This window comes from Musa acuminata, chromosome BXJ2-1, assembly GCF_036884655.1.
Source record: "Musa acuminata AAA Group cultivar baxijiao chromosome BXJ2-1, Cavendish_Baxijiao_AAA, whole genome shotgun sequence".
NCBI classification, from domain to species: domain Eukaryota; kingdom Viridiplantae; phylum Streptophyta; class Magnoliopsida; order Zingiberales; family Musaceae; genus Musa; species Musa acuminata.
Window position 1 is genome coordinate 35297372 of NC_088338.1, and position 6673 is coordinate 35304044.

The 6673-nt window shown below is 38.9% G+C and overlaps 1 long non-coding RNA gene across 1 annotated transcript; it reads right to left on the reverse strand.

Annotated features, from left to right (window-relative positions):
* Nucleotides 1-3491: 3491 nt before the first annotated feature.
* LOC135599132 (uncharacterized) lies at nucleotides 3492-6453 on the reverse strand. Its single transcript, XR_010481844.1, has 3 exons — nucleotides 4748-6453; nucleotides 4120-4664; nucleotides 3492-3548 (listed from the first exon to the last, which is right to left on the reverse strand). It is a non-coding gene; the product is annotated as an uncharacterized LOC135599132 (long non-coding RNA).
* Between the last annotated feature and the right edge of the window lie 220 nt (nucleotides 6454-6673).

Below are 6673 nucleotides of genomic sequence, written 5' to 3' on the forward strand. Positions count from 1 at the left end.
TGTCAAGTAACTCTTTTCTGAAAGACAAAATGCATAAGAAAATCTTATTATTTCTTGAGCTAATCTAAATGTAAAGAAGTACTGAGAGGTGAACAAGTATGAAACAATGGTGTATGCAAGTCATCTATTTGGCACTCTGGTTGCTGAATAGATGTTACCAGGAAAATTTTGCACGATTTTTGTTTAAAAAGAAGCTGATTTTATTGCTCGTGGAATCAGAGGACAGATTTTGACTGTGTATCCACCTTCGCAATAAAAAGAAAAAAAATACCCATTTTCCTTGTAGCTGAAGAAGTTATCGCAGATGTTGCTGGTTTACTCTTGTTCCATCAGGTGCAGCAACTCAGCGAAGGAGGCCTCATCGTTCCCGTAGAAGGTATCGGGCATACTCAGGAGCTCGTGAATCCTCATGGCAGTGGGATCGGAGGCATCGTCGACGATCGCCGCCGCGAGAGGAGGAGGAGGAGGAAGAGGATCTTGAAGCCCTAGGATGTGATGGGAGCTCGAGCACTCCGGTTCCTCCGGTAACTTAGTTCCGCTATTTCTCAGGGCCAGGATCTCTGGTTCCAGCAGGGACCTCACGATGGTCCAAAGCGCCCCCTGGTCGTCCCACGCCTGGTCGACCGCAACCTCCTCCGGGGGCTTGATTTTCGGCGTTTTATTGATGTCGGGACCGGCGCCGTCGCCGTACTTAGGGAGGCGGCGGATAATGCGGACCACCTCTTTCCGGTCCTGAGGCCAGGTGAGGTGGTCGGGGACGGCGCCGGGAGGTGCATCATGTGGAGCGAAGGAGATGGCGGCGACGTCGGTGGCGGTGAGGGTGGAGAGCTCATAGGCCTTCTTGAGGAAGCAGGCCCTCCTCTTCTTGAACGCGGTGCGCCGTGCCCTAGGGTCGGCGATGAACTTCACCGGCCGCTTCATCTTCGCCCGAAGAGAGATAGAGAGAGAGGAGGGCACGGAGGAGGATTGACCAAGGACGGCGAAGCCAAACACGGAGAGAGGGAGAGAGATCGAAGGAGGAAGAGAAGAGAGAGCGAGAGCGGGAGTGAGAGGGGGGAGACTGGGGTTATATGTATATATACGCCGCGTTTAGTTCAACTGGAATCGGATCTTCAAGTGAAGCGGATCCGAAGCATGTGCAATGCGACACCGGCTCGAAACGGATCTTCAAGTGAAGCGGATCCAAAATATGATTCACGTGATGATAGTCGTACCAATAATATATATATATATATATATATATATATATATATATATATATATTTATTTATTTATTTATTTATATATTTATATATATATATATATATATATTTATATATATATTTTTTTTTTTTGAAGCAAGGGAAAAGAAGATAATCTTTATCTCTCTCTCTAAACCTCACAGGCAACTAATTTTGATATCAATTATCCTGTGAAAGAGCCCAAGAAGAGTGAGCAAGTCATGAAGTTGTTCTTCCTCCTCACAATAGATAGACTTTTATTATTTGAAACATTATTATATCATTTTTATGTATGATTTAGAAATTATATCAGATTTTAATGTGATTTAGAACATTACATTTGATTTATACATCATAACATTACATGTATGTTGTACATATTAACATCCATTAGATAATAATTGTTATTCACTATGTTCCCAATATACCATATATATTGTGTTTCAGATCAGATCTTAGAAACTGCTAACCAAATTATTCACTTCTTTTTGTGCTTCAGTTTTCTTTCAAAAAAAAAAAAAAGAGATTTGCCATAAAGACTTCACAAAGAAAGTGTTTGATAATGTCTCTCACTCTCTCTCTCTCTCTCTCTACAAAAGAATTGAGCACTCTATAAAGTTAAAATGGACTAACAAAATTTTGCTGCTCGAGATCAAATAACCAGGAAAACACAAAACAGAGAGAAGACCAGTACTGGGTGGAGTGCACCATCAAATAAAGTAGTATCCACCTCATCCCTACTTAGAGAGAAACATAGATTCAAGTCATCCCAATTGCCTCCAACAATCTTCTGCTGCTACATGGTGGAGATTGTTGTCAAAATGAGGTGGCTTGAGATCAAGAATTGGCAAATGACTCAACAATCTTCTGCTGCTGCTACTGCTACATGGTGGAGATTGTTGTCAAAACACTGGAAGGACAGTTAAATAGCAGATTTGGTGTACTCAAGTTTGAGCGATTAGTTTCTCTTCCAGATTGTGTTGTATAATTGTTAGCTGAAAACAGATAGCAGCAAAGATTTTGTGACGATAAATACAAGTCAAACATGGAAAGAAAATGAAATTCTTCTAGTATTAGTTATGATTCGGCATGAACTAATCATATTTGTTACAGTCGATGGCATTAAACAATTATTTAATAGCTTCAACAGTAACAGTATTCAGAACACTGCATAGTCGATCACTTTGAACAATTATCCGATATTCCAACGTAGTTTACATGCTTGTCACAATTTGTAACCCATTGTTGTTATTATTTTTAAGCATGACTTAACCTTTTAGTATGCAGAATTTGCATAATGGGTAAGAGATAGTAAAGGACCAAATAATACTATCTAAACAAAAATGAAAATAGATGCTTTTGGTGCTTTGGAGTTCAATCCTCCAAATAGTGAACATGCTGAGAAAATATTTGACTTCTTACAAGTCATACCGGCTTCTAATTGAGTAGTTCTATTTCATCCATCCGCATATTTTTTTATTTGCTTCTCTGAAGGCTTAGATAGTAGGTCATCAATCCCTCCGTATTTGTTGTGCCTCACGCACGTATGATGCTACTCTGTATGATTGCATAGTGCTTTAAAGGTTTTGGTAGACATAGCCATGTAGAACAAGCATTTTCTTGCAAAGTCCTACCACTTATCACTATCTACGACAAAAATACAAGAATTTTAGATGGATATCTGCAACATGTTCCAATTTCCTATTATAAGCTTCGTTCAACCTAAGCACATGAATACACTGAAGTAACTCGGAGGAAAAGAAAAACTATAGAGCTTGGCGGTCAGTTTGCAAAGATTAAGTTACTTTTGCCTAATCTGATGTTCTTTCGGTGATTGTGACAACTATAAAGAAAGCAAACCAGGAATAGGTGAACCAGGAAAGAATCAGCATATATGAACACAAGTTCTAAAAGATTTACCTTTTCATCATTGGTGACATGGTAACTCTCATCAATAGACTGTCAACAAAACCCATATCAGCCAATAAGAATTTAGAGGCATCTGGACATTCTAAAGTATGAATTTTTGAAAGAAAGAATGCTTACTGAAATGTTCTTCAGGAGCTCAAAAGTGACATCTTGTGCTCGATATGCTTTTGGATGCCACTTTCCTTCAGACCAATCAATATGCATTACGGACCAATTGGCAATTCCAATAGGATCCACCATCTGCAGGATGTCGAAATGTCCTGTCTGGTTATTGATACTATTAAATTCTCAGATAAGCTATTACTCAGGAAAGCCAAAATGCAAAATGATCTAATGTACTTACATTCAATAGAGTTAGAAGATAGTGTTCATCAGCATAGCAGTTGCGACTATCAAAACCTGGATGAGGTCAAGAAATGGGCAAAAATAGCAATCAGTATTGCTGGTTGATCAATCTGAGCGAGCAGCCATTGACTCAACACACAAACATTTAGATACATTCAAAAGAAACAAAGTGCCTAAGAAGAAAAGAACATGATGATTCTTAAGCAGGCATTATGCATCAGAACTTGGATCTCCTACAGTCCAGCCCATGAATCTAATATATTACCATGTATCCTAACAAAATGGGGCTCAATTTTCCTTTTAGACCTCAATTCTTTTGTTATATTTCTAACTTTTGGAGATTTAAGATACCTCAACCATAGAAATTATGTGAGCAAACGTATGATTCCCACAAAGGCTTCACAATGCAAGAAATTATCTCCCACAAAAATTGACGACAAATCACTTGAGCATCAAATCTTCAGCTAACCAAGTTCGGCGAGCCTAAATACCAGATTTTTAATAGAATACTAGCAAATTAGGTATATCAAGAAAACCACAACCAATTCGTACCCTAAACACTAAAAATCTTCACCAATCCGAGATCATGCGACCAAACCAAAATCATTAAACTAGTAAAACTGACCTTGTTATGCATAAGAATGGCAAATTCAAGTTCCAGTTGATCCTTGTCGACAAAAGATAGGATCCTAACGTAGTACTCCGTTCCGACCGATGACGAAACAATGGCATGGTTCTCGTCGATGAGCTCCTCCAGGTTTCCGGCGCTCATCGGCAACTCCCGGAGATCATCGAACTTGGAGTGATCCTCCTCGTTCTTCTCCTCCAGGGGACGGAGGCGCTCCTGGTTGGCGACGAACTCCTCCTTGAGGAGGTAGTCCTTGACGCGCTCAACCTTGAGGATGTGGAGGCGGCACTTAGACAGCGAGGTCTAAGTGTCATTTTGCAAAATGACGCGCTTCTGACCTTCTGATTGTCATTCAGGTTTTCAGCAGAATAGAACTGCCCACCAGCAATCAGGCCACAAAACTCATAAATGTTATTGAAAATTGCACCAAAATCCCTTGTGTCATCAGAATAATATACATTGTACTTTCCACTTAAGACACAAGTCTTGGCATGCTCCACTAGACTCTCCCACATCTTATTGGACATACCACTTCCAAGAACCTACATTGTGAAGTAAATTAGATCCACAAACAGTGGAGGTAATAAGAGACTCATTACAGCAAACAAGAAAACCAAAAACTTACCTTGCGGAGTTTCTGGGGATCCCTAACAACAAGTCTGAGAAAGTCTTCAACTGTAAAGAGTCCATATTTATTCAACCTCTTGTGGAATGAACCATCCTTACCAATCTTTTCCAATCTCCAGACTTCATCTTTCAATTCAGGTGGATAGTGTTTCTTGTACACTATAAACATCAGAAAGAAAACTTAGGTAAATGGAGAAAAAGAAACCAAAGATAGTGCAAAGCTGACCCACATTCCCCTCTTTGGTCCTTCATAGTGAAAGCTTCTGTTTTCGCTTCACGGACTCAAATACCATCAAAAAAACCTGAAGCAATCTTCAGTCCAAGCCTAAATTTCCTACTCCGTATCCAACTAGAATTGTCTGGAAATGTGAGCTCTCCAAGGGTTCCTATACCTTCTTTCGATGAGACATATAAGTCTCCAGTCAAAAGAGGCCTTTTTCCTTCGCGTTCTTACACTACATGACTGTCAAGCTCTTCTTCTGTCCAATCATCATTGTCTTCATTGCTAAAATCACCCTCAAGGACTAGCAGCCTGTCGGACCAGTACATACCGCCCGTACCGGGCGGTACGATTCGGTATGACAGACCTTGATTAAGATCATACCTTCAAGAGTTTCTCATCGTGGCTGAAGAAAATTCACGTGCTTCTTTTGGAATCAAAAACTTCTCTTCCTAACCTTTTTATAGCTGGCTCAAAGGAAAGTCTGGTTGATGTTGATGGCTTAAATAGAGCTACCATAAGATACCCCTCCAGCATTTTGCTTCTCAATGAATTCTTCTCAATCTTTTCCATCTCAATTGCTATTTCAAATATTCTATTCAAAATATCTGGAACAAACTATTGAGATTCACAGACATCATCAAGCTAGAACTTGTTGCCACATGAAGCTGAAAACTTCTAAGAATCAAATAAATAGCACTGGCTGCCACTCATGGGTAAATCTAAAAATGGCCTCCTTCAGGGTGTCTTATCAAAGATGATGGTTTGCATAGTAGATTGGTGGAGACAGGATGTACTCTGAGAAAGAGCAAGTTCTCAACACTGCTAGTTGAATGAGAAAAGATAGATGCTTGATGGCATCTCATCGAGCGATCGCTTGAAGTCAGCAAATCCTTCTGCATTACAAGACCTGATGGAGTGAACAAAGCCATTGCAGGTTAAGAGGCAACTAAAACAACGCAAAATCATTTCTTCAGACAAATTTGAGGAGTATAAGAAAAATTATTTTACAAAAAGAATGTATTATACAAAAACTATATCATAATAGAAATCAGAAGTTAATTAAAGGGGAAGAACAGAACAAACACAGATTAACTACAAGCACAGAACTAATGTGAGAACTAATTAACATGAAACCAACATCCTAAATAGTATTAATTTGCCATTCATTTTGATAGTTAGAGGAGAAAGAAAAAGAATTGGTGGTAACATGAACAACAATATATATAAATGACATACGAGAAATTCATCATTTTAGTTATGCAAATCATTTGTTTGTACAAGTAACTTTTTCTACAGTAAGTATTAAAAGGATTTGTGGTGAATTCAAGCTTGGGCCACGACAGCACGGCTAGGGGAGTGTTGCATGTTAGGGACAGTTGAAGTTGAGGCCATCATCTTTCCCTTTTTTTTCCACTCTTTCTTATAACTCCAGTAATCTCAAATAATCACAAGTAAAACAGTAATAGTAGATTGGCCAAGTTTGATTCATGAGAGTCAATCTGAACTGAAATATTACCTTTTTTCAAGTTTTTGTTCATGAAATTAGATTTGGAAGGTCAATGGTTTAATTGATAACTTTTTGCTTATTTTTTATATTATGTCATATTCCAGTGTGATCCTCTGATCCCTCTGAAAAACTCATTGAACAAAAAATCCCAAAATATAATTCCCTTTTTGTAGATGTAAGTTTTTGATTTCTTA